This window comes from Lutra lutra, chromosome 2 (assembly GCF_902655055.1).
Source record: "Lutra lutra chromosome 2, mLutLut1.2, whole genome shotgun sequence".
Taxonomy (NCBI): Eukaryota; Metazoa; Chordata; class Mammalia; order Carnivora; family Mustelidae; genus Lutra; species Lutra lutra.
This window is the reverse complement of record NC_062279.1, coordinates 18,509,174-18,535,906: the sequence shown is the minus strand read 5'-3', so window position 1 is coordinate 18,535,906 and position 26,733 is coordinate 18,509,174. Positions and strand designations below refer to the sequence as shown.

The 26,733-nt window shown below is 42.9% G+C and overlaps 1 pseudogene; it reads left to right on the top strand.

The window, feature by feature from the left end:
* The first annotated feature begins 8,662 nt into the window (after positions 1-8,662).
* The window catches only part of LOC125094007 (C-myc promoter-binding protein-like), a 50,575-nt pseudogene continuing 32,504 nt past the window's right edge, over positions 8,663-26,733 (top strand).

Genomic DNA, 26,733 nt, shown 5'->3' with positions numbered 1-26,733 from the left:
GAGAGCCCAGTGTCTGCCCAGTCTCCCTGGAAACGTTTGGCTTCTCCTTCAGTTTGACCAGCAACGTACAGCTAAGCCGACTCCAAGCCAAATCTACTTTGCACATTTATCACCTTCCCTGGGTTTAAATATAGTTAAGAAATGGGGTCGTCCTTGCTTTTTGAATAATCTTCTTTTTAACTGGGTGAAAACCAGTGAGTAACATACATCTGTTTCTAGGACAGTGAAATGCTCTATTGCAGTGGTAGGAGGGATAAAGTTAGGGAAAGAGCCTTGCTCTGGAGGCAGAAGTTGCATTTGAATCCTTACGATGGGTCCAAGGTGCTCAGTCTAACATAACCTGCCGACTTCCGTTTTCAACAACAGAATGAGATGTCCGTGAACGGGGATGATAATGTCCATGTCCCAGGGTTTTTAGGAGGCTGATAAAGGTATTCAGGTGAAAAGACATAGCACAGTGACTGACACGTAGTAGGTCTCCAATCCTTTACTTCTAGAAGTAAACTGGTCAGTTTTAAAGACGGTCTCTCCCTGATATAAATTTCCCTCATATTGTTTAATGGCCTGGTCTGTTGGTCAGTGTGAGATAAGGATGTTCTTGCATAGAGAAATGGGGAGTGGGCAAATTGAGAAGTGGAAGCCATCTGTTAGGAATGGAGAGAAAGACGTAGTTGAAGTCAAAATGGATTAAAACCACTTCCCAAACCAGGTGGCCAACGGTAGGCTGCCTTGGCCGGAGCCCCAACTGCATTTCTGTCCGCCTGTCTCTGGGCGTGCTTCCCCCGCGCCCCCGCAGAAGTGCCTTCACCCTCTCTCAATTCTTCGACTTCGACCTCATTCCAAGATGACGGACGTGCCAGGGCTTTGGTAAATGGTATTAAATGGAGGCTCTACTTCCAGGGAACTAAATTATAATTTTGCATGTTCTTTTGGAAGCTCCCGGGATTTGATAAACAACTCCACGGATATCTCCATCCAACGTTTCTCCCCCCTCGGAGTCCCAGTTTACAGGCTACATAATCCCAACAACAAGATACATTCAAGTTTCAGATTTATTTCACTCTGCCTCCTTGGCTTCGCCGTTGGTACAAGACACGCATTCCAATGGAAACAAATTGCTAAGTGTGGCTGGGTTGCCTATAGCTTTATTACCTCAGTTCAGCTACATTTGGGATAAGTGGGTTTTCTGTGGATCAGCCTGGGAACTTTGCCATTATGTATAATTTCGTAGCTTCGGGCTGTGAGGCCCAAATTCTAAATGACTGGCACACCAACTTACTTTCAGAATTTACCTTCTTCTAAATTGGGAACAGCTGGTTCTTTTGTAAATGGCAGGAACCGGAACTATGATTCAGATAAGTAAAAGCATCTCTAAAGGACAGGAGGACCCACAGGAAATATTATCTGTAAGAGGCGCTGATGGGCCTCAGGAAGACAAGGAAAGACACGCTCTGGTTCTTAGATCATGAGTCAAGGTCAGAGAACAAGGTGATGGAATAAGGGGCTCGGTACTTCAGGCCAGCCCCATAGATCAATGCCCACATTTTAGAGAGAAAGAGAAGGAAAAACAAAAACAAAAACAAAAACAAAAAAACAGAAAAAATACTCCTAGCTATTGCTTTGTGCACGGGAGGCCATGCTGTAGCAAGGACAGGAGTCCTCCCAATGGAGGGCGGGGGGGGGGGGCAGGATAGAGCCGGTGACGTCAGCAGTCCCCGGGGACCCCAGCCTCCATGTACCCATGTGAGGAGTTGCCACTGGGAACAGCAACAGGAAAGAGTGCACACGTCATTCTTAGAGTCATCAGGAAAGACCAGGGAGCGCGAGTGACACTGAGGACTTCTGTAAGGATGGGAAAGGATGTGAGGCGTCCGGAAATGCCAGAAAAATGTGTTTGTGAGGGTAGCTGGGACCATAGGTTTTTACCTACAAACTGCTGTGGACTAAGAAAAAATTTTACATTAAAAACAAGTGTGTAGGGGCCCCTGGGTGGCTCAGTCGTTAAGCCTCTGTCTTCAGCTCAGGTCATGATCCCAGGGTCCTGGGATCGAGCCCCTCATCAGGCTCCAGCCTCTCATCGGGCTCCCTGCTCAGTGGCGAGCCTGCTTCCTCCTCTCCCTCTGCCTGCTGCTGCCCCCTGCTTGTTCTCTCTCTTTCAAATAAATAAATAAAATCTTAAAAAAAAAACACCACAAAAAACAAGTGTGTATATGTATAATATATATACAGATATGTTTATTACATGTGTCACACGTATATGTACTGACAAATATACCTATATGTAGTAATTATACACATATACACATACATATTTGTAGATATACAGCTGACCTTGAACAACATGGGTTTGAGTCCAGGGGGCCACTTATGTGAGGATTTTTTTTTGATAAACACATCCACTACTACAAATGTATTTCCTTTTTCTTATGGTTGTGTTTTTTTTTTTTTTTTTAAGATTGATTTATTGATTTTAGAGAGTGGGGAGTCAGAGGGAGAGGAGGGAAACTGTAGCAGACTCTGCACTGAGCACGGAGCCCAAGGCAGGACTTGATCTCACGACCCTGAGATTCCCACTTGAGCCAAAACCAAGAAGTCAGATGCTTAACCGACTAAACCACCCAGGGTTTAAACCGACTAAACCAGCCCTCTTATGGTTGTCTTAACAACATTTTCTTTTCTCTAGTTCTATAGTAAGAATTCAGTATGTATTACACATACAAAATACATGTCAATTGTTAAAGTTATCAGTGAGGCTTCCCATCAACAGAAAGCTATTGGCAGTTAAATCTTGGGTCGGGGAGGAGGTCAAAAGTTACAGGGGGTGGTCGGGGCGCCTGGGTGGCTCAGTGGGTTAAAGCCTCTGCCTTAGGCTCGGGTCATGATCCCAGGGTCCTGGGATCGAGCCCCACATCGGGCTCTCTGCTCAGTGCAGAGCCTGCTTCCCCCCGCCACCCCTCTCTGCCTGCCTCTCTGCCTACTTGTGATCTCTGTCTGTCAAATAAATAAATGAAATCTTTAAAAAAAAAAGTTATAGGTGGATGTTTGATTGCATGAGGGTCAGAGCCCCTGCCCCCCGTGTTGTTTAAGGGTTAACTGTACAGACGTACATTTACCTACTCACATATCCATGACAGAGCTGGTGGTAGGCGGACACGAACACTGAGGAGCCCAGCAAATAAGAGAAGAAAAGGCACGTGAGATCTTCAGGAGCAAAGGAGGGGGTAGGCCCAGACGACGCCATCCACCACAATGTGCCTTGTCCCCGGCATTCTCTCCCCACGTTCTGAGTCCTCCCTTCCTTTCCGCCGTTTCAGCTCTTGACTCCAAGTTTCCCATGGAAGCTGCCTCTTGTCTGAGCACTCTTCCGATTTTGCATCTCTCCTTGCTTACGCTGGTATCAGACTCTGTCTTTGAGTCCGTCTGTTGTCTCAAGCAGAATTTTCTAAAGCACGTGGTGCTAAGTCTGTGTATACAAACGTTCCCAAAGACCAAAGATTGTGCCTAAGCCCAGTGCCCATGTCTGTGGGGAGTATCCGACAAATATTGATGCGTGAATAGATGGCCAAGTTCGGGAGACTCAGCTTAAATCTAAAAATAGGTGCCTTGGATTACAGAACTGTCGCCCTTAAAATGTTAAAAGGCATTGAGAACGAGCCTTGACCTCAATCTCATGCCTTATATAACAATTAATGCCACAGGAAATCAGGGATTTAAATGTAAAACTAGAACTGTGTAGTACGTTTAAACAGATTTAAATGTAAGAGTAAAACCATACAACTTTCAGAATGTATAGGATAAAATCTTCAGGACCAAGGGCCAGGTGAAAGGTTATTAGACGTGACACCAGAAGCATCATCCGTAAAAGAAAAGCACGTTGGACCTCTTAAAAAGGAAAAGCCTCTGTGCTATGAGAGATCCAGTTAAGAGAAAGAAAAGGCAACCCACAGCACAGGAGAAAATATTTGCAAAGCACACACCTGATAAAGGACTGGCCAAGAATATATAAAGAACTCTGGAACTCAATGGTAATGGAACCCCCCCCCCGCCAAATCCAGTCATAAAATGAGCAAAGGACATGAACAGACATTTCACCGAAGAGGAGATATAGATGAATAATAAGCTCGTGAAAAAGATGTTCAACCTCATTAGCCATTTGAGAATTGCTAATGAAATTTACAATGAGATGTCACCACCTACCTATCAGGAGAGCTAAAATTAAAATGTTGGAGAAAGTGCAGAGAAACTGGATTTCTCGTGTGTCCCTTGTGAGCCTCTAAAATGGTACACTGGCCATTTCTTTTGTAATTAAACACGCAACTTCCATACAACCAAACAATTACATTTGGGGGCATTTACTTGGAGAAATGAAAATTTATGTTTGTACAAGACCCTGTTCACAAATGATCATAGCATCTGTAGTCCCAGCCCCGAACTGGGAACAGCCCAAATATTCCTTACTGGGTGAATGGTTAAATAAACTATGACACATTGCTCCCATGAAATATTAATTACTCAGCAATAGAAGGGAGTAAACCATTGCTATGTACAACAACCCCAACCAAACTTAAGAGGATTATGCTGAATGAAAAAGTCAATCTCAAAAGGTTACACGCTGTGTGATTCCATTTGTAAAACTTTCTTGCAATGACAAAATTATAAAGATGAAGAGCAGATCGGTGGTTTCCAGAGGAAAGGTGGGGAAGGGGTATGAATACAACGGGGTCACATAAGGGAGTCCCTTTGTGGTGAGGGAATGGTTCTGTATCTTGATTGTGGTCATGGTTACAAGAATCTATACAGGTGATAAAATGTCAGAGAACTAGATACACACAAATAAATGCATGTGAAAAAGCCAGGAAAGTGAATAAGTTCTATAGTCTAGTTAATAACAGCATCCCAGTGTCGATTTCCTGGTTGACATTGTTCTCCAGCCGTACACATGTATTTGCATTGGAAATCGGGTCAAGGATATATGGCACTATTTGTACTATTTTGAAACTTCCTGTAGGTCTATAATTCTTTCAAAATAGAAAGTTTAAAAAAAAAAAAAGATTTCAAATGTCCAAGATAGGGTTTTAACCACGAGACCCTTTGTTCCTAGGACATTGGGTAGGATTAGTGTTCTATGGAGCAGCTGCTGGGAAGTGCATGTCACAGAAACTGGCTTCTGAACCAGTTGTCATTGCCTTCATCATTCCCACAGGGAGACTGAGTGAGACAGAGAGAGAGAGAACAGACCTGCCAGTCTTCACCTCCATCAGTGGCCAAGCTCACCCAAAGTCCTATCTTTCAGAGTTGCTTTTGTTTGAGAGGGTTTTCTAGAAAATTTGTGCTTTGATTCATTTCCATTGTGTGTGTGTGCATGCACGCTTTGGCTCAGCCTATCCTCTCAGGCTTCTGCCCCAATGCGTGTCAGTCTTTGCCAAGTGCCATGCCTCATTCTCAGAACCTGATGGAATGTGACACAGGTGGCAGGTCAGGATCGGGACAGCCAAGACTTGGAGGAAAGAGATTCATTGTTGTACCAACTGCCTCCTCTCAGAAGGAATTCTGACATGAACAGCAGCCATGAATGGATCTGGAAGGAAGACGTCATTGTTTCTGGTGCTGCAGATGGGCAGTGGATACACACTGGGCTGATGTCTTTATCTCAGCGGAGGCACAGCCTAGAGCAATGGTTCTGAAACCTCTGCAGCCAGAACCATCTCCTGAAGAGGCGGGCTTACTGCTCTGTCACATCAGATTTCGAGGGGAGGGACCTCACCAGGTGATACTGATGTGAGAGACTCTGGGACCATACTTGCTTCCACAGTATCACTTCTTGAAAAGTCAACTTAGTTGACAGCCTTGTTACTTTCAATTCATAGAACGTGAAGTATTTAATAACTTCTACCCACTCACACTGGCACATATACTTACCACATACTCCTTTTTTTTTTTAAGGATTTATTTGTTTTCAAGAGTAGGGGTGGGAGGAGGGCCAGAGAGAGAAGGAGAGAGTCTTAAGCAGTCCCCTGCTGAGCGTAGAGCCCTACACGAGGCTCGATCACACGACCCTGATATCATGACCTGAGCTGAAACCAAGAGTCAGATATTTAACTGACTGAGCCGCCCAGGTGCCCCTATCCCATGCTTTTTAAAAAAATTTCCTTGCACATCACTCAGAAACAAACCAATGTAAGTGTGTGTGTGTGTGTGTGTGTGTGTGTAAAAATAAAGCGTAATTATCACTCCCAACCTGACGGAAACTTACAAGCATTTGTGACAGTCCCAGGGTTCTGGGAAATAGATATTTGTTTTGTTTTGTTAGTTTTGCTTATTCGTGGTCAAGGAATCATTAGAGACAGTTTGAACATTACCTTTATGAGCTCTGAAAAAGTCTTTGTGAGAGCTCTTGAAAGCTATTTTTTTAATTGACCAAAAAAAAAAAAAAATCCTAACAAATGAATCTGGTCCACTTGGTAACTGTTTGCTATTGGATATTCTGGCTTATCTTTAGAAGGCCCGCTGGAGCTTTAAGGGAAGGACAGCAGGGCTTTAGGAAAATGGAACAAAGACTCACTTAGTGATTCAAGGTAATAGAACAGAAATGTCCCAGTAATGTACACTCCTGGATGAGCCCCAAGCCCTGCTGTGAGTTTCCTTCACCAGACAATGGTGATCGATTTCACCCTTGTGTTTCCCAAAGTGATCATAAGCAATACAGCAGAATCTATCAAAAGTATCAGAGGAGGGGCGCCTGGGTGGCTCAGTGGGTTAAGCCGCTGCCTTCGGCTCAGGTCATGATCTCGGGGTCCTGGGATCGAGTCCCGCATCGGGCTCTCAGCTCAGCAGGGAGCCTGCTTCTGTCTCTCTCTCTCTCTGCCTGCCTCTCCGTCTACTTGTGATCTCTCTCTGTCAAATAAATAAATAAAAATCTTTAAAAAAAAAAAAGTATCAGAGGATTTCATAGCCTTTCCAACCACCCTTCCCAACAAGGAGGTTTCTGAATTTCTCTGTGTCCTGTGATCTTGTTGTGTTGATCTAGATTCGGGGTCTCCAAAATGAGGCACCCAGCATTGAATTGATCCCCTGAGGTGGAGAAGAAAATGTTAGAATTATATTTAGTTTTATTTAAAAAACACAGAAGGTTAACCTACTACTGATGTACATGTAGGAATTGGTACCCTCATTTAGTCTATATGACTCAGATTCAGTCATAGAATCCCTGTGGTATCCCCAAATACTTTCAAAAAACAGCGGAGACCCATTGCTCTAGGAGGCTGATGATAGCCGTCGGTTCACTGAGAGATACTGCGGCAGACATGCTCCTGGCTACATGGGTTTAGGGATCATATTATCTAGACCTAGCTAAACTAATCCTCACAAAATGAATAAGGGGCTTAAAATGGCTCTTTTAGGGAATCGCCCGTGTCTTTACCACAGAAAACTCACCTAGAAAATAGTCCCTCGAAGAGAATAATCATGCCAGCACAAGAGAATATCCAGACCACGGGGGAGCTGACCTTCCCACTCCCCAAGTGAGTTCTTCATCTGCCCACATCATGGCATACTCTAAAATTTTTATTTATTTATTGAGTGAGAGAGCATGGGCACAAGCAGGGGTGGAGGGAAGGACAGAGGGAGACGGAGAGAGAGAATGTTAAACAGGCTCCACACCCAGCACAGAACCCCACTTGGGGCTCAATCTCATAACCCTGAGATCATGACCTGAGCCGAAATCAAGAGTCAGACACTTAACTTACTGAGCCTCCCAAGTGCCCCAATCATGGGGTATTTTAAAAATCAGAGATGACATACTGGATTTGAAAAGACATTAGCCGATCTAACAGGAAGTGCTTTATGAAGAAACACATGTTATGAAAAAAACAACTTGAAAGGGGATATTTGGAAACATTTCCATGTTTATGTGATTTTGCTTTTACCTGGAAAAAATTCCGTGTGTCACCCATTAAAAACTCCCATATCCGTACACTTGGAGAGACTATCAAAAATGTGTTGGAAATTCTCCCAGAGTTCTAGTGGATTTTGAACCTATTTGTTAAAAGCACAAAAATGAAATAACTTGAGATGATTTAGGAAGAGCCACTGACTGATATCAGAGAAGATAAAATTTACTAGCAGAATTTAAACAAAAACCTTTGCATAATCAGTGGAGTGGAATGAAAATGAGCATTTAGCGGGCATTTCTTCCATCTGGTTCTGCGCATCTTGGTGAGGGAACTTTACAGTTCCCTTCTACAGTAAGCAGCAGAGCCAAGTATGGAAATGGAGAAAAGAGAGAGAACGGTATCTATAATCTGAATTAGAATCAGTGTATCACAAGGACTAAACCAACATATTCTAAAATAATAAAATGTATCAATTATACTATTATCATTGCAAATTATTATTAATAAGTTTCGTAGTGAGGGCAAAGGTTTGTTAACTTATCAGTAAATATATATAGTTTAATAGAGAGAGGGATTATGAATATGACTTTTGTCTCAAACTTTAAAATTTTCGATGTACATTTTATAGTGGCTAAAACATATATATCAATAGTATCTAAATATTTTAGAACTTTCCCCCTCTCCCTCTGGTCATCTGTTTTTGTGCATGGGATAAACAGTCCAAAGTTTGAAGACAACTGATGTATGTAGGAGAGGCTAAATGAATCGACATGATGATAAGGTCGGCCTGCAAGCAAGAGGCTAGGACAGGGATCCACGGGGCTGAGTTGCTGGAAGGGCTGGGCAGATTGGCCTTGTTCTTTGTCAGTTTGTCCATCTGTTGTGCTGTGCAGGAGAGCTGGTAAAGGGAAGGAAAGCACCCGTGTCGGGATGACTAGGGAACGTGTGCCCACAGGACATATGGTGCCTTGCACTTTCTACTTGGATGACTTTGGAAGAGACAAACATTTGAATGACTTTTGCTTGCTTTTAGGATAACTGACTTGTAATTCTGTGGGAGGTCACACTGAGCTGAGACTGTCATTGTGAGACCGACTGCCTCCGGGTGATAGAGGCACTACTGCGCATGTCTTTGCCACAGAAAACTCTGGTCTCCTGGGTAGCTCAGGGGGTTAAAGCCTCTGCTTTTGGCTCAGGTCATGATCCCAGAGTCCTGGGATCAAGTCCCACATTGGGCTCTCCGCTCAGTGCGAAGCCTGCTTCCTCCTCTTTCTCTCTCTGCCTGCCTCTCTGCCTACCTGTGATCTCTGTCTGTCAAATAAAAAAATTAAAAAAAAAAAAAAAAAAAGAAAGGAAAAAAAAACTCTGGTCCAGAAAACCGAAAAAGTCAAAGAGTATGGCTCACCAGACTGATTACAGAAACAAACTTATTAGCCTAAAAATGCCGACTTAGTGAGTATGTATAAGCACAGAAACAGAAATGTATAAATAAAATATATTTTTTAAAGATTTTATTTATTTATTTGACAGAGAGAGATCACAAGCAGGCAGAGAGGCAGGCAGAGAGAGAGGAGGAAGCAGGCTCCCTGCTGAGCAGAGAGCCCGATTCGGGGCTCGATCCCAGGACCCTGAGATCATGACCTGAGCCGAAGGCAGCAGCTTAACCCACTGAGCCACCCAGGCGCCCCTAAATAAAATATTTTTAACCTGCTTAACATCACAGTCATTTGGGAAAGAAATGATATCATCAGAGGTGCATAGGGTCAGATTACGAGAGTAAAAGATAAGAACATGGCACTCAGAAAGCAGCTGGAGTTGGTGATTTGGAAATGGGCCAGCAGCAGGGAATCCGTGGGTCCCTTGAAAACAAATATGTAAACAGAAAAGTGTGGGCTGCCTATTGTTCTGTCCCCTCACTAGAGTCCCCAGAATCACGCCAGACGTCTTCCAACAACTGGGACCACGTGAGTGGAGAGGCCACATCCAGCAACTTGGGGAAGTCGCCATGGACCAGTCCATTATCTCCCCCAGAGACATACGGACTCTTAGAAATGGCAGAGGTGTGCAAGGAGCTCTTCAAGGTAGAGAGAGAGAGTGGACAGAAATGGAGGCCCCAAGTGGAGAACAGGATAAGAAAACTTAGACAGATGTTTTAAGGTGATAGAATTAGGAGATCAAGTTCTTAGTCTTTGGCAAAGTTTTCAGGGAATCAGGAGTAGAGAAAGACCTTACAAATTATATAAAAATCTACCTGTGGACATAAGGAATGTATATGAGCAATAGGATAGAAATAAAGATACTAAGAAACATTACTGGGGCGCCTGGGTGACTCAGTCAGTTCAGCGTCTGACTCTTGATTTCTGCTAAGGTCATGATCTCAGGGGCCTGAGATTAATCCCCGCATCAGGCTCTGCACTGGGCTTAAGATTCTCTCTCTCCCTCTCCCTCCACCCCTTCCCTGCTTGTGCTCTCACTCTTAAAAAAAAAAAAAAAGAAAGAAAGAAAGAAAGGAAAGGAAAGGAAAAAGATTTAAAAAAAATGTATTTCTGATTGAAAATGTTTTGAAAATAAAATTGCACCTTCAGAGGCTTCCATGACTTTTGCAAAACAATTCATTGCCCTGGACTCTTTCTTTCCATTGGACTGTTGCCTTCATCAGCTCGGGTCACTGTGACAAAGTGCCACGAAGTGGGTAACCTCAACAACAGACATTTGTTTTCTCACCGTTCAGGTGGCTAGAAGTCTGAGATCGAGGTGTGGATAGAGTTGGATCCTTTTGAGTGCTGGGAGGTACTACAAAACAAAATTCAACTGAGTAAATTTTAAAGATCTTATTGGCTTGATTCACCAATTCATGAAGTAGGCAGCATCCAGTCTAGTGGATAGGAAGGAGCTCTGAGCAGCTCTACAGAAGGAAAGACTTAACGGCAGAAGGCTCGAGGAAGTTCTCCTTGGACGAAAAGCAAGCTGGTTATTGCGAGGTTCATTTCCTTTAGGGGACAACAAGGGTCTATGAGGCAGATTACCTAACGAATGCTCATTAAGCAATTCCTGAGTGACTGATTTAAGATTCCATTTCTGCAGAGCCAAAACTATAATAAGTTAAGTCTTGGTTTGGTGATGTGGGATTTAACATAAACACCTCCACTGGGGGCCCGTTGTCTTATGTTTAAGAGAGGGAAGGATCTGTTTCATGTTTCTCTCCTAGCTTCTGATGGTTTACTGGCTGTCCTTGGTGTTCCTGGCAGATGGCATTCTACCTGTGTCGTCACATCGTCTTCCCTCTGTACATGTCTGTGTCTGTGCCCAAACGTCCCCTTCGTATAAGGGACACTAGTTGTATTGGATTAGGGGCTTATTCCAGGATGACCTTATCTTAACTAGTTACATTTGTAATGGCCTTACGTCTAAGTAAAGTCAGATGCTGAGATACTGGGGGTTAGGATTTCAATATATGATATATATTAAATTATGAAATATATTGAAATTTCATTTCAATAATGAAATATACGGGGGGGGGGGCACCTGGGTGGCTCAGTGGGTTAAAGCCTCTGCCTTCAGCTCAGGTCATGATCTCAGGGTCCTGGGATCAAGCCCTGCACTGGGCTGTCTGCTCTACAGGGAGCCTGCTTCCTCTCCTCTCCCTCTCTGCCTGCCTCTCTGTCTACTTGTGATCTCAGTCTGTCAAATAAATAAATAAAATCTTCAAAAAAAAAAAAAAAGAAAGAAATATACCAGAGGCGGAGACACAGTTCAGTTATGCCAACCAAGGCTGTATAAAAAGAATGTGGTTTTGGTTGAGGGCTGGGGATGTGCAAGGTTTGCCGTTCTGCCTCAAAATCAGAGAATCACATCTGCCCTTAATTGTCCCGTATGCAAGTTCTATCCCATCCTCAAGTGTGATGCTTTGTGGGGAGAAATGGACCAGAAGTATTTTGAGGCAAGAATCAGTTATATAATTTACATTCCTGTCCCTGCCCCTAGCCATGCCTTCCCAAGGCTGTTTCTCCTATCCATATGCCATACCCTTTGCTCTTCTAAAACTACAGATAAAAGATTTCAGACCAGGCAACATTTCAGAATATCTGTACCATCTGTGAAATATCTTCCCAAGTGAACATTGAAAGAGAACACTTTAAAGGTCTTATTTTAATAAGATTTTCATTCTGAACATTCCAAAAGTGGGATTTCTTTTTTTTTTTTTTTTAAGTCTTGCCCTTTACTTGCTATCATTTTCACTTTGAATAAAGAAGTTGTCCTTACCTCAGGGCAGGATGCTTTCCTTTAGAATATAGGTCTAGAAATATAACACTTAGGCAATCGTAAATCCTTAGTGTAGATGATAAACAGAAAGTACTCTGTTCCAATTCATGACCTGTGAGATGAAATCTTTCACAGCCATCAAGTATTGCTTTTGGTATTCATGTGAATGAGTAGGGTGAATAATGAGGGAGGCCCTGGAAGCAGCCAGCAAGTTCCAGAGTGAGGGAAATGACTCAGCTTCCGTATATAATTTTCAGCTAGAAATGACAAGTTTAAATCGTGAAGTGAACTGAAATTTCTTAACCCAAAAAAGTCTTCCTGAAATAGTAAAATAATGCAATCTGAACCCAATACAGAGCAAGCAGAATGACAAGTTTCTGGATTAGGGCAAGATACTTTAAAATTATGTTTATGTCTAAAACTTTGAAGGACTCTCTAGAGAGATAGGGTGAATAATGATCACATGGTGTGACCTTTATCAAAGATAAATGCCATTCTGGATGTGTGTGACCCAAAACCAACCATCTGACAGTCATCGCATGCGTAGTAAACAAGAGGACCTTTCAGACCTCTCCCAACCTTGCAATTCTATTTGTCTCTGAACTCTGGCTGGTGACAACACTCAGACCCGCAAAGATGGCATAGTAAAGTGAATCTGGGCCACATATCCAAAGCCTTTACCTCTTCTAGCTCTGCACTGAAGTGTTTGATTCTGGAGGTGGAAGACAAAGTGGGTAGAGAGTTGGCATTCAAAAAAAGTATATCATGTATACTAAATGGAATGAACGGTTTATCACTTCCACAAGTAGAATGGGCCACCCCAGAGATAAACTCTTAGGTACCTCTTCTGAAGGATGAAAGAAGTTCTAGCATATTTCCAAAACGTATTCAAGTATTAGGAATAAGAGAAGCCCCATTTACTCCAGAATTAGATTGAGTATAAGCACCTGTATGGTTCCTACAATAAGAGGCAGCTTCTCTCACTGCTCCCAAGATAAATCAACAGGAGGGACAGAAGGTCACGTGTTCAGTGTGCCATTTGAAATCAAGAGGGAAGGTGGCAAGTGTTAATGATCTCCCTCCCAACGATTAGACTAGTCTATGGATAAGCCAATCCACTTCCAAAAAAAAGGTAAAATACATATATATGAAATATACATAACATAAAATTTACCCATAAAATTTTGACCATTTTTAAGTGTACCATTCAGTGGCATTAAAAACCTTCAACAAGGGGCGCCTGGGTGGCTCAGTGGGTTAAGCCGCTGCCTTCGGCTCGGGTCATGATCTCAGGGTCCTGGGATAGAGCCCCACATAGGGCTCTCTGCTCAGTGGGGAGCCTGCTTCCTCCTCTCTCTCTGCCTGCCTCTCTGTCTACTTGTGATCTCTGTCTGTCAAATAAATAAATAAAATCTTAAAAAAAAAAAAAACAAACCTTCAACAATATTGTCCTCACGAATCTGTCCATCACCCCAAACAGAAGCTCCCCACTTTCTCTTTCATCCGAAAGAAATAAATGTGCAAAGTGTCTTACTCCAAGCACCGCTTCACTCCTGGGGTGTCTTCTACCAAGAGACAATGTGCGGAGAATGGGTAGTGAGCATCGTAACCACACAACTCTTCCTAGCTCAGGTTCCACGACCTGCATGGGCCCAGGGTCCAGGCTGTTCCACACTGACAGCGAGAACACGCTCAGACCCACCACCAGAATTTTTCCAGGAACATTGCCTCCTCCACATGGCCTGCCCATTATATGTTGAGATGAATACTCAATTAATTTTAACGAGGTCATAAACTAGATAATTGGAAAATGAAATGAACCAGTCTGCTTTCACTCGGAGAGGTTAATGACAATGGACACATGATAAACAAATAGTGCTAAGACTGAACAATTACTCCTTTCTCTTGGTCCTCTGTCTGGGTTGGGCTTTCAGAACTCCAAGGGCCCGTTTATCTAGGAGGCTGCCATAAACCTCTGAAATCAGAATGGCCAGAGCAGGAGTCCCAGAGCGTCTGGCTTCCCTCTCCCCCTCCAGCTTTTCCATCCCCCAGCGGTGGGAAAACTAACACTTCTTCTACCCCTGGGGTGGGGGAAGGGTGATGGCCGACACAACTTCTTTTCAGTTCTCCTTCTAGAATTCACAAGCAGCTCTGACAAGATACCAGTTCTATCTGTATTGCCGCTGCCTGGGGTCTGCTCACCTTCAGGTTCTCAAGACCTGATACAAAGATACAAAGCTTGCATATTTATTCCTTTGGTGGGTCCTCTGCCATGATGACATCCAAGGTCCATTTGGTTCATCTCTGGAGAATAAACTGAGTTGCTGAGGCTTGTGGGTTATAGCCCTCGTTACTGTTGAGGAAACTGAGCCTTGATGCATGAAGTGACCAACTCTAAAAAAAAATCAGTTAGCTAAAACCCCAAATCTTACCTCTTGGCCAATCTAGAGTTGCTCTCTCTCCCATAGGGAGAGCATCAGAAGACCCAAGCTTGAGAGTGACAGTGGTGAGAATCAGTAGATGCAGGAAGCAGGGAGCTTGAGGCCATGGAATTAGAAACTTCATACTCTGAATAATAGAATTTCAGAATTAGAAACAACCTTAAGGATTTTTTTTGGACTAGTGAGCCTGAATCAATTTGTGCTGGTTAAAATGTAGATCCCTAAGCTCTTCCTTACCCTGTTCATTCAGAATTTCTCGAAGGTAGAATCCAGACATCTGTATTTTTATTTAACAGCTTAGCAGGTTGTTCTGGTGCTGAATGAGGTCTGGGAAACAGTGACCACATTAATCAGACCTCCTGCAGAAGATGTGTCCGAGAGTCCTTTGGGACCATCCCCTCCGGGATGTTCTGAGCTTGCACTCCTATAAGTGCAGCCTGAGATAGCAGTAGCATTTTTCATGACAAATTGTAGTGGGGAATCATCATTAAGCTTGGAGTGAGCAAGTATTCTCAAGTCCTTTACTCATGAACCATTATCATATTTATTCTAAAATCCCTAAAGGCACAACACAGGGATGAGACTTAAAAAACTGGGAGCATAATGTGAGCCTAGTTAGTTTGTTCTGCCCTCCTTTTTCATGTCTGCCTTTCATTGTGAAAATCAGTGATGTTTCCATCTCATCATGGGCATCAAGTTGGAACAAAAACAGGAAGTAAGTCTCATTCTGTAGCACGGTTTATATATCAATTCATTTCAACAGATATTTAATAAGCAAATAACCAGCAAATTATTTAAATGCTAAGTGCTTAGTATATAAATATAGAACTCAAACACAAGATAGAATTGATATTCTAGAATATCAATTCTATTCACCACAAAAGAGATACAACGTGTTATGAATGCTCAAAGAAGGCAAAGATCACATGTTCGTGAGGATGGGCTGAGGATAGAGAAGGGCCTTTTTAGGAGAGATTGCATTTGAACTGGAGTTTAAAATACCATTGGCATAGATGGACTAAAGAAGGCATTTCATATATAGAAAAACTTGTCAGCCAAGCAATGAATGTAAGTATGTGTGCTGAGAGTGGGGGTGGTCATAGAATAATGATTTGTATGGTAAAAAAAAAAAGGGGGGGGTGGAGTTACGAATAGTGCACGGAGGACCTTCTAGCTAAAGAATTTAGGTTTCATTTCCCAGAACTGGGGAGTCCTTACAGGTCCTGGAGAAGAGGAGTGGCCATGTGGGACAGGCTGAAGCTAAGGAGATCAGAGTCAAGGGTTCCTGTTGAGAGGTAAGAAGCAATGAAATATTTACTAAAACTCCAAACAGCTGGAAACAACCTATATTGGTTTCCTATGGCTGCTGAATGAATTACCACAAATCTCATGGCTTAAAACCACAGCATTTATGCTCTTGCATTTCTGGAGGTCAAAACTCAAAAATCTGGGGCACCTGGGTGGCCCTGTCGGTTGACCAGCTGACTCTTGATTTCAGCTCAAGTCATGACCTCAAGCTCCACACTCAACACAGAGTCTGCTTGGAATTCTCGCTCTTCCTCTCTTTCTCCTCCTCCTCGTCATCTTCTCTCTCTCTCTCTCTCTCTCTGAAATAAATAAATAAATAAATCGAAGAAGAAGTAGTAGTAGAAGAAGAAGAAGAAGAAGAAGAAGAAGAAGAAGAAGAAGAAGAAGAAGAAGAAGAAGGATGAGGAGGAGGAGGAGGGGGAGAAGAATTATTCCAAAATCTGTCCCACTGGGCCAAAATCAAGGTGGTCCTAGCAGACAATTAGTTTCCTTGCCTTTTCTAGCTTCTGGAGCTGCATTCCTTGGATTCCTTGGCTTTTGGACCCTTGGAAAACAAGCAGATGTTACTTCTGTAATTAAAATAGAATGGAGAGAAGACAAGAGGACAAGAAATAGGGCAGCAAAATGAAAGGTAGGGACTGCTGTGAGCTGAATTGCAGGGGTTGAATCTCTAAGATGTGTCAACCAGTTAGATATCAGGAGTGATGGTGAATGAAAGAGCACTCCCAGGCTTGCAGCCTGGGTGATAGAGAATGACCATGTTGTCAGAAGACATCTGGGCAGGAGGAGCAAGTTTGGGGAAGGTGAGATTTCTTTCAGATATGTATGTCCTTCTAGGCAAGCCCTCTAGCACTTGGCTTTCATGCTGTGTGACAAGAAACTTCCAGAATTTCCATCTAATCAGTCACTAGATGGAAACCTTCTTTAAAGAACCAAGACCATTCAGCGGTTCTGAATTTCCACTTCAAAGGCTCCTCTCTTTCAGCACTCACAGAGCCCCAGCTTGGAGCCTGGCTCTAATGAGATATGGCAGTGCCCTTGCTCTGGTTGCTCATCAGTCCTGGCAGCGCTGAGATCACCTGGGAAGTTCTGCTGGAGTTCTACTCAGAGGTGAAAGGAGGAAGGCATGGTTGACAGTGATCTACTGGGACCAGACCCAGGATTTTTCCTACTTCTACTCTGTCCCTCTCTAGTCCCAGGCCAGTCTGGAACCTCCTGTCTTACCTCCTATGGTTTCTTCTTTAGCAACAGTAGTTGAGGAAGCAAGTGATTGGCAGGGTTCAGAACATGTCCCCCTAAAATGTGCCACTTTGACAAGTGGACTATTCTGAGCTGAAGGCAATCAAGATCCAACAGATTCAAGAAAAACTTCTACCTCTTTTTTAACTCCCTGAATGAATTTAAGTAGAATCCCAGTCCAGGAAGGGAACTATCACCAGAGTTAGCTACAAAGAATATGGGTTAGGTGCGGTAAGCTTGGGAGGAAGTTGGCAGGGTCTGGAGATCAAATTCCTTTCTGTTTTCATTGTCTCTGAATGGCATGGCAAATATTGTTTTACCAAACATGTGCTCTTCCCATCATCCTGTGAATTGTCTTCCTCCTTTCGGAAGTCCCAGCCCCCTACTCACTTCTCCTCAGCTCAGAATGACATGTAAGCGCCAATCGCCTGACTGCCTGTGGGTCTCATTTTCTTAGGGGACACCCCCATACATATGTAATTAAATTTGTTTTTCTCCTGTTGATCTGTCCTATGTTATCAGACCAGCCAAAGAACCAAGAAGGATAGAGGAGAATTTTTTCCTCCCCTATAGAATCAAACATGCTTTTGGAGAGAGGCCCAGGAGGGGAATGAGAGCAGAGGGTAGGGGGCCCATATGTGCAAGGTGCCCATTTCTGATCTCAATGGAAAATATTTTTGCAAAAAAAGTCCTAGACTGAAAAGCAAGAGACCAGATCCTTCCATAGTTAATAGCTCTGCACAAGTAACCTATGAAAGGCTTTTCCTTTTCTGGACCTACATCGACTGGATTCTCCATGCTCCCTCTAAGTCCAGTATTCTGGCCGATGAATGGAGTTCCTCTGGAGATTAAAAGGTAAACATTTATGGTCTCTTCTCAAAGTGTACTTTGGTTTGCAGGAATATAGTAGACTGAAGAATGGCCTCAACTATCCCTGGAAGCTATAGAAAAAGGCTCTTTGCACATATAATTAAGGATCTTGAGATGGGTGAGGGAGATTACCATGGATTATCCAGGTGGACCCCAAATGCTGTCCTAAATGTCTTTCTTTACAAGAGAGAAACGGGGAAATTTCATGCAAATGCACACACACACACACACACACACACACACACACACACGAGAAGATAGTGTGAAAATGAAGGAGGGAGGGATTCACACATGTTGGCCCTGAAATTGGAGTGATGTGGCCACAGCCAAGGAATGCTACTAGAAGCTTGAAGAGACCAAGAACAATGATTTTGTTTTTTCAGCCAATGATACAGATTTTCAACTTCTGGCCTCCAGAACTGTGAAAGTTTCTTGAAATAACCACGTTTGTGGTTATTTGTTACAGGGGCCACCGGAAACAAGTCTAGGATCAAGGCCACCTTGGGCCTGTGCATCCTAGAGATGCAGTCACTATGACCTTGGTAGGTCGTCTTGACTCACCCTGCTCGCTGCCAGGCTAGCTGTGGGTGGGACTCTACTAATGAAAGGTTTCTCCTCCCTGCACACTGTCACAGAAAAAGGAATGAGAAGCGTCAAAAGACTAGCATGGTTTTTCACAAGTCACTGCATTTACAAGAGAAGGAAGATAAGAGAAGGAAGCAAATTTCATTTCTCTTTGTCCCTAGGTGGCTAGAGTAGTGCTAGGCACATTGACGGCACGCACTCAGTCTTTGTCGAATGAACAGCATGGTAATAATTCTTTTCTTCCCTGCTCACTTCACAAAGCTGTTTATTGAGGGGTCTCTGGTAGAAACGTAAAAGTCTTTTAAAAGTTGTAATGCAGTAAACAAAAGTTAGGTATTTTTTTAAAAAGATTTTATTTATTTATTTGACAGAGAGAGAGGGAGATCACAAGTAAGCAGAGAGACAGGCAGAGGGGGAGGGGAAGCAGGCTTCCTGCTGACCAGAGATCCGGATGCAGGGCCCGATCCCAGGACCCTGAGATCGTGACCTGAGCAGAAAGCAGAGGCTCTGCCCACTAAGCCACCCAGGCACCCCAAAAGTTAGGTATTATTAACTGAGAGACGGATGTCTCTTTGAACTACATTACTTGGAATGAGCAAGTTCTAGTTGGGACCAGGCTGGCCAGAAGCCACATTTCCTACACATATCCAGAGAGATTAAAAAAAAAAAAAAAAAAAAGTTGCTCAGGGGCTAGGCAGAATTGGAACCCAGAGGCTGTTTCTATGAAGGCAAGGAGAACATCTTTTTAATGGGCTGAGCAGTAGTGCTGTCTGCATTTGCCAAATTGCTCTCATCCCTGTAGATGGTGGGGATGGGAAGACGAGAAACTGAGGAACTGTGTTTGTAGGGCAGGCCAAGTTTGGGAGGATGTGGGTATAAGTGCTAGAATAAAAAATAGATCTGGTCTATGTCCCAGGTTCCTAGCACAGAGCTGTAAAAAAATCTGTGGAATTTTTTGAGTGATAGGAATGCATTGTGTTGCTCATAATGAGCTCCTTTTGCACATACCTGAGTTTATGCTAATGGAGTGATGGGGGGGGTTAAATAGTTTCAAGAAGGGGCCGACCATATCAGAATGACCAAGCATGTAATTAGAGGGTTGGAGCATTCAGCCCTCCCCCCAGTGACCAGGGAGCAGAGAGGGACTAGAGATTGAGTTTAATCACGTGGTCGATGATTTCATCATTGTCATGAAACCCCAGGAAAAACTGCACATCAAAGCTCAGGGAGTCTGCCTGCTTCGTGAACATATTGTGGTACTGGGTGGGAGGGGATCCTGACTCCATGGTGCCAGGAACTCCTGCTCCGGGGGCGCTTTCAGACCTCACTCTGTATCTCTTCCACGGGCAGTTTATTTGTATCCTTTATGAGGAAACAGTGATTGGAAGTATAGGACTTTCTTGGGTTGTGTGAGTTGGTCTCGTGAATTAACAATCCAGAAAGCATATGGGAAGCTCCGGATTTGTAGCTCAGTCAAACAGAAGGGCAGGTGACTCAAGGACCGCACCCGTGACTGGCATCTGAAGTAAGGGCAGCTTGTTGGAGACCTTGCCGTGTGTGTGTGTGTGTGTGTGTGTGTGTTATATTAGTTGCAAATGTATAATATAGTGATTCAGCAATGCTCGGAATCCTCACGATAATTGTGTTCTTAATCCCCTCTACCTATTTCACCCATGCCCCCATCCACCTCCCCTCTGGTAACCAGCAATTTGTTCTCTACAGTTAAGAGTCTGTCTCTTGGTTGATCTCTCTTTCTTCTTCTTTGCTTCTTTGCTCCTTTCTTAAATCCTACCTATGAGTGAAATCATATGGTATTTGTGTTTCTCTGACTGACCTATTTCACCTAGTGTTGTACTCTCTAGATCCATCCATGCTGCTGTAAATAACACGATTTCATTCATTTTTCTGGCTGAGTAATATTCCACGGTGTATGTACACTACATCTTCTTTATCCATTCATCTATCCCTGGACACTTGGGTTGCTTCCATAATCAGGCTATTGTAAACAATGTTGCAATAAACTTAGGGCTACCTATACCTTTTTGGATTTATTTTTCCATATTCTTTTGGCAAATACCCATTAGTGGAATTACGGGATCGTATGGTAGTTCTATTTTTAATTTTTTGAGGAAACTCCATAGTGTTTCCCACAGTGGTTGTGCCCCATCTGTATTCTTGCCAATAGCTCAGGAGGGTTCCTCTGTTCCACAACCTTGCCAACCCAATGTTGTTTCTTGTGTTGTTGATTTTAGCCATTCTGACAGGTGTGCAGTATAGGCTTATTATGGTTTTAATTTGCATTTCCCTGATGATGAGTGATGTTGAGTGTCTTTTCATGTGTCTGTTTGCCATTTGTATGTATTCCTTGGAGAAATGTCTGTTTTTGTCTTCTGCCCATTTTTAATTAGATTAAATTAAATTTTTTGGTGTTGAGAGGTGCACGCTCTTATATTATTTTGAATACTGACCCTCTTGGATATGTCATTTGCAAATATCTTCTTCCAGCAGTAGGTTGCCTTTTAGTTTTATGGATGGGTTCCTTTGATGGGCAGAAGCTTTTTATTTTGAGGTAGTCCCAGTAATTCACATGTGCTTTTATTTCCCTTGCCATGGAAGACCTATCTAGAAAAATGTTGCTACAGACAATGTCATCGACAAAGAGTGAAAGTTTGAGTTCTTCCTTACCGATGTGGATGCCATTTATTTCTTTTTGTTCTAATTGCTGTGGCTGGGACTTCCAGTATTGTGGGGAGTAAGAGTGGTGAGAGTGGACATCCCTGTCTTTTTCCTGATCTCTTAGGGAAGAGCTCTCCATTTTTTACTATTGAATATGATGTTACTATAGATTTTTCATAAATGGCCTTTATTATCTTGAGGTATATTCCCTCTAAACCCTTTTGTTGAGGGTTTTTATAATGAATGGATGTTGTATTTTGTCAAGTGCTTTTTCTGCCCCTATTAACATGAACATATGTTTTTTTTCTTTTGTCTTGTTGATGCAATTTATCAAGTTGATTCATTTATGAATATTGAACCACCTTTGCAACCTGGAAAGAAATCCCTTGATCATGGTGAATGATTTTTTTTTTTTAAAGAATTGCATGGAGCACTGGGTGTGGTGCAAAAACAATGAATACTGTTATGCTGAAAATTTAAAAAAAAATAAATTAAAAAAAAAGAATTGTTGGATCCAGTTTACTAATATTTTGTTGAGGATTTTTGCATCTATGTTCATCAGAGATATTGGCCTGTAGTTCTCTCTCTCTCTCTCTTTTTTCTTTTGGTAGTGTCTTTATCTGGTTTTGGTGTCAGGGTAATGCTGTCCTCACAGAATGAAGTAGAAGTTTTCCTCCTTCAATTTTTTGAAATAGTTTGTGAAGCATAGATATTAACTCTTCTTTTTTTTTTAATATTTTCTTTATTTATTTAAGATACAGACAATGAGAGAGAGCACGAGCGAGGAGAAGGTCAGAGGGAGAAGCAGACTCCCCGTGGAGCTGGGAGCCCGATGTGGGACTCCATCCCAGGGCTCCAAGATCATTACCTGAGCTGAAGGCAGTCGCTTAACCACCTAAGCCACCCAGGGGCCCCAATATTAACTCTTCTTTTAATGTTTGGTAGAATTAATCTGTGAAGACGTCTAGTCCTGAACTTCTGTTTGTTGGAAGTTTTTTGATTACTGATTCAATCAGTCTGTTCAAATTTTCTGTTGCTTCCTGATTCAGTTTTGGGAGCTTATATGTTTCTAGGAATTTATCCATTTTTTCTACTTGTCTAGTTTGTTGGTGTATAATTTCTCATAATATTCTCTTACAATCGGTTGTAGTTCTGTGATGTCAGTTATTTCGTGTCTGTTTTTGTTTGAGTTCTCTCCCCTCTCTCTGTCTCTTTTTAAAAGTTTTTATTTATTTATTTATTTATTTATTTAAATGAGAGAGAGAGAGAATGCACGAGGAGAGGGGGGGACAGAGGGAGAGGGACAAGCACACTTCCTGCTGAGCATAACCTTGGGATCATGACCTGAGCTGAAACCAGATATCGGTCACTGATGGAGCCACCCAGGCAATCCCCTCTCTCTCTCTTTTGATGAGTCTGGCCAAAGGTTTATTCATCTTGTTGATCTTTTTTAAAGAACTAGGGACCTTGTCTTTTAACTTGTGAGACCTAAAGCTAATTTCAGGTAGTTGGTATCAAAACTAAATTGGGTGGGAGGACACACGGTTGGTGTCAGAGAATCAGTGTCAGAAGATAGTTCAGTAATACAGAAAGGGAAATTAGAGAATCGATTCCATTTACTATAGCACCAAAAACCATAAGATACCTGGGAATAAACCTAACCAAAGAGGTAAAGGATCTGTACTCGAGGAACTACAGAACACTCATGAAAGAAATCGAAGAAGACACAAAAAGATGGAAGACCATTCCATGCTCTTGGATCGGAAGAATAAACATTGTTAAAATGTCTGTACTGCCTAGAGCAATCTATACTTTTAATGCCATTCCGATCAAAATTCCACCGGTATTTTTCAAAGAGCTGGAGCAAATAATCCTAAAATTTGTATGGAACCAGAAGAGACCCCGAATTGCTAAGGAAATGTTGAAAAACAAAAATAAACCTGGGGGCATCCCGTTACCTGATTTCAAGCTTTACTACAAAGCTGTGATCACCAAGACAGCATGATACTGGCATAAAAACAGACACCTAGACCAGTGGAACAGAGTAGAGAGCCCAGATATGGACCCTCAAGTCTATGGGCAAAGAATCTTCGACAAAACAGGAAAAAATATACAGTGGAAAAAAGTCTCTTCAATAAATGGTGCTGGGAAAACTGGACAGCTATATGTAGGAGAATGAAACTCGACCATTCTCTTACACCGTACACAAAGATAAACTCAAAATGGATAAAAGACCTCAACGTGAGACAGGAATCCATCAGAATCCTAGAGGAGAACATAGGCAGTAACCTCTTCGATATCAGCCACAGCAGCTTCTTTCAAGATATGTCTCCAAAGGCAAAGGAAACTAAAGCGAAAATGAACTTTTGGGACTTCATCAAGATCAAAAGCTTCTGCACAGCAAAGGAAACAGTCAAGAAAACAAAGAGGCAACCCACGGAATGGGAGAAGATATTTGCAAATGACAGTACAGACAGAAGGTTGATATCCAGGATCTATAAAGAACTCCTCAAACTCAACACACACAAAACAGATAATCATATAAAAAAAAATGGGCAGAAGATATGAACAGACACTTCTCCAATGAAGACATACAAATGGCTATCAGACACATGAAAAAATATTCATCATCACTAGCCATCAGGGAGATTCAAATTAAAACCACATTGAGATACCACCTTACACCACTAAGAATGGCCAAAATTAGCAAGACAGGAAACAACATGTGTTGGAGGGGATGTGGAGAAAGGGGAACCCTCTCACACTGTTGGTGGGAATGCAAGTTGGTGCAGCCTCTTTGGAGAACAGTGTGGAGATTCCTCAAGAAATTAAAAATAGAGCTTCCCTAGGACCCTGCAATTGCACTACTGGGTATTTACCCCAAAGATACAGATGTAGTGAAAAGAAGGGCCATCTGTACCCCAATGTTTATAGCAGCAATGGCCACGGTCGCCAAACTGTGGAAAGAACCAAGATGCCCTTCAACGGACGAACGGATAAGGAAGATGTGGTCCATATACACTATGGAGTATTATGCCTCCATCAGAGAGGATGAATACCCAACTTTTGTAGCAACATGGACGGGACTGGAAGAGATTATGCTGAGTAAAATAAGTCAAGCAGAGAGAGTCAATTATCATATGGTTTCACTTATTTGTGGAGCATAACAAATAACATGGAGGAAAGGGGAGTTAGAGAGGAGAAGGGAGTTGGGGGAAATTGGAAGGGGAAGTGAACCATGAGAGACTATGGACTCTGAAAAACAATCTGAGGGGTTTGAAGGGGCGGGGGGCGGGAGGTTGGGAGAACCAGGTGGTGGGTATTAGAGAGGGCACGGATTGCATGGAGCACTGGGTGTGGTGCAAAAACAATGAATACTGTTACGTTGAAAAGAAATTTACAAAATTTAAAAAAAAAAAGAAGTTAGTTCAGTATCCACTTCCTTGGGCTTCTCTGTGTGAAAGTCAGCGGCAGAGGAAATAGCCATTGCCTCTGTCTGGCCAGGCAGAAAGGAACATGGCAGTTCGGCCACACATGGGGACTTTAGCCATGAGGATTGACTACCGCTTCTGCCATCCACCTAGAGCAACATCTCAACATCCCTGGGACCCTTACCTACAACCTAAGCCAACTTGACTTCACTTCAGAAATCTGAGAAGATTTAAAAATGCAGTCCACCAGCCCTACTCCTCAGAATCAGAATCTGACCAGTGAGGGTAGGGGATCAGTGTTTTTTTAAATCTCCCCCAAGTGATCCTGTTGAAATGAGGAAGGAAGGAAGGAGGGAGGGAGGGAGGGAGGAAGAAGGAAGAAAGGAAGGAAAAATGGAGAGAAGATGGAGGGAGGGAAGGAGGGAGGGAGGGAAGGAAGGAAGGAAGGAAAGAAAGAAAGAAAGAAGGAAGAAAGAAAGCAAAGAAGGAAGGAAGGGTGGAGAGAAGAATGGAGGGAATGAAGAAAGAAGGAAAGGCAAATGACCTGGACCTCATTGCAAATTTACTGAATAAGACTTTTCAGCAGAGGGATCTGGGAATTAGTATTTTAACACATACTTCCTGTGATTCTTAGCATCACAGGAGGCTTGGCTGTGAGACCTAGAGCAGGGGTCCTGAGAGTGTGATCCCAGGATCAGATGACCAGCATCATCCCTGACTTTGGCATACTCCGTTTAAAACCCGTTGACCTAGAGAGTCTCTAAGATCCAGCCAGTGCTAACAATTTCAGTATAAATTGTGCATGGGCAATTGTATTCCAGCTTTCCTATGGACTCAATAAAAAATACGACTTTCAAGTCCATCCTGAGAACTTATTCTCATGGAGCCTGAGTGGGCACGCTGTCCCTAAGCCAAAAGTCAGGATGGGGTCCCTTTCCACTACTAATTGCCAAAGAAGCAGTTTCCCAGAGTCCCCTCTCTTCATGGGACCTCCTCATTTGCAGACAATGCTTGGGCACTGTTTTGTCCTCTAGACAGGTAAAAATATTTGAAGGCTTACCTGATTTGAGTCTTGAAGGCTCTTTAAAACCCACAGACACATAAATAAATAAATAAATAAATAAATAAATAAATAAATAAAGTTCATAGACTCATGTTGTTAGATGGAGCAGAGCATCTAATCTAATTCCGTTTTAAAAATCAAGAAATGCAGGGACGCAGAGCTGGTTAGTAACCTTTCCAGTAACAGAGATCATTCACAGTTATTTGTGAATAAGCTGGACTCGGACCTTCAGACTCATTTCACTGCCCCACACTGCTTCAGCTTGTAAAGAACAGGGGTCTGGACTTCTAACCCCCAAGACTGCAACCTCAGTACAGCTTCCAAGGTCACTCAGGCTCAGGGGAATGCAGGGTCTCCAGGAGCGGGGTGGACTCAGGTTCTTATTGGCACAATGGATGTCAACAAGGGGAATGGGGAGAAAACTTTTTTTCAGGCAAGGTTACGCGCTACATTAAGGACATCTCCTGCTGCAGAGGTTGCCCCGTATACTGGGTGTTTCTTTTCCTCCAGACAACTCTGTGAAACGGGCACAGTTCTCCCAGTTTTTCCAGTGAAGATAATGATACACAAAGGCGCCAAGTGCATAACCAAGTTCAAACGGTGGACAGAGTACAAGGAGGATTAAAATCCTCAACTCTTGAGTCTGTCCTCTTTCCATGAAGCCGTGTTGGACAGTTGCTTGTGAACGGGTGCTGTGATTTCTTTCTGTCTCTGAGTCAGTGAATCCTAACCTTGACTGCTGGTTAAAATGGGGGGAGGGGCATAAAACATGCCAATAGCTCCTGCTCTCCCTCCCAGTCTCATGAAATCAGAAGCTCTGGGGTTGGAACCAGGTTGCTGGTAAATTTTTAAAGCAGGTAATGCTAATGTGCAGCCAGGGATGAAAACCTCTGTTCTAAATGTTTCATTCGCTTCAAAAGAATTTAGCTAACGGAAAATCGATACTGTTCTTTTGGCAAGCGGTA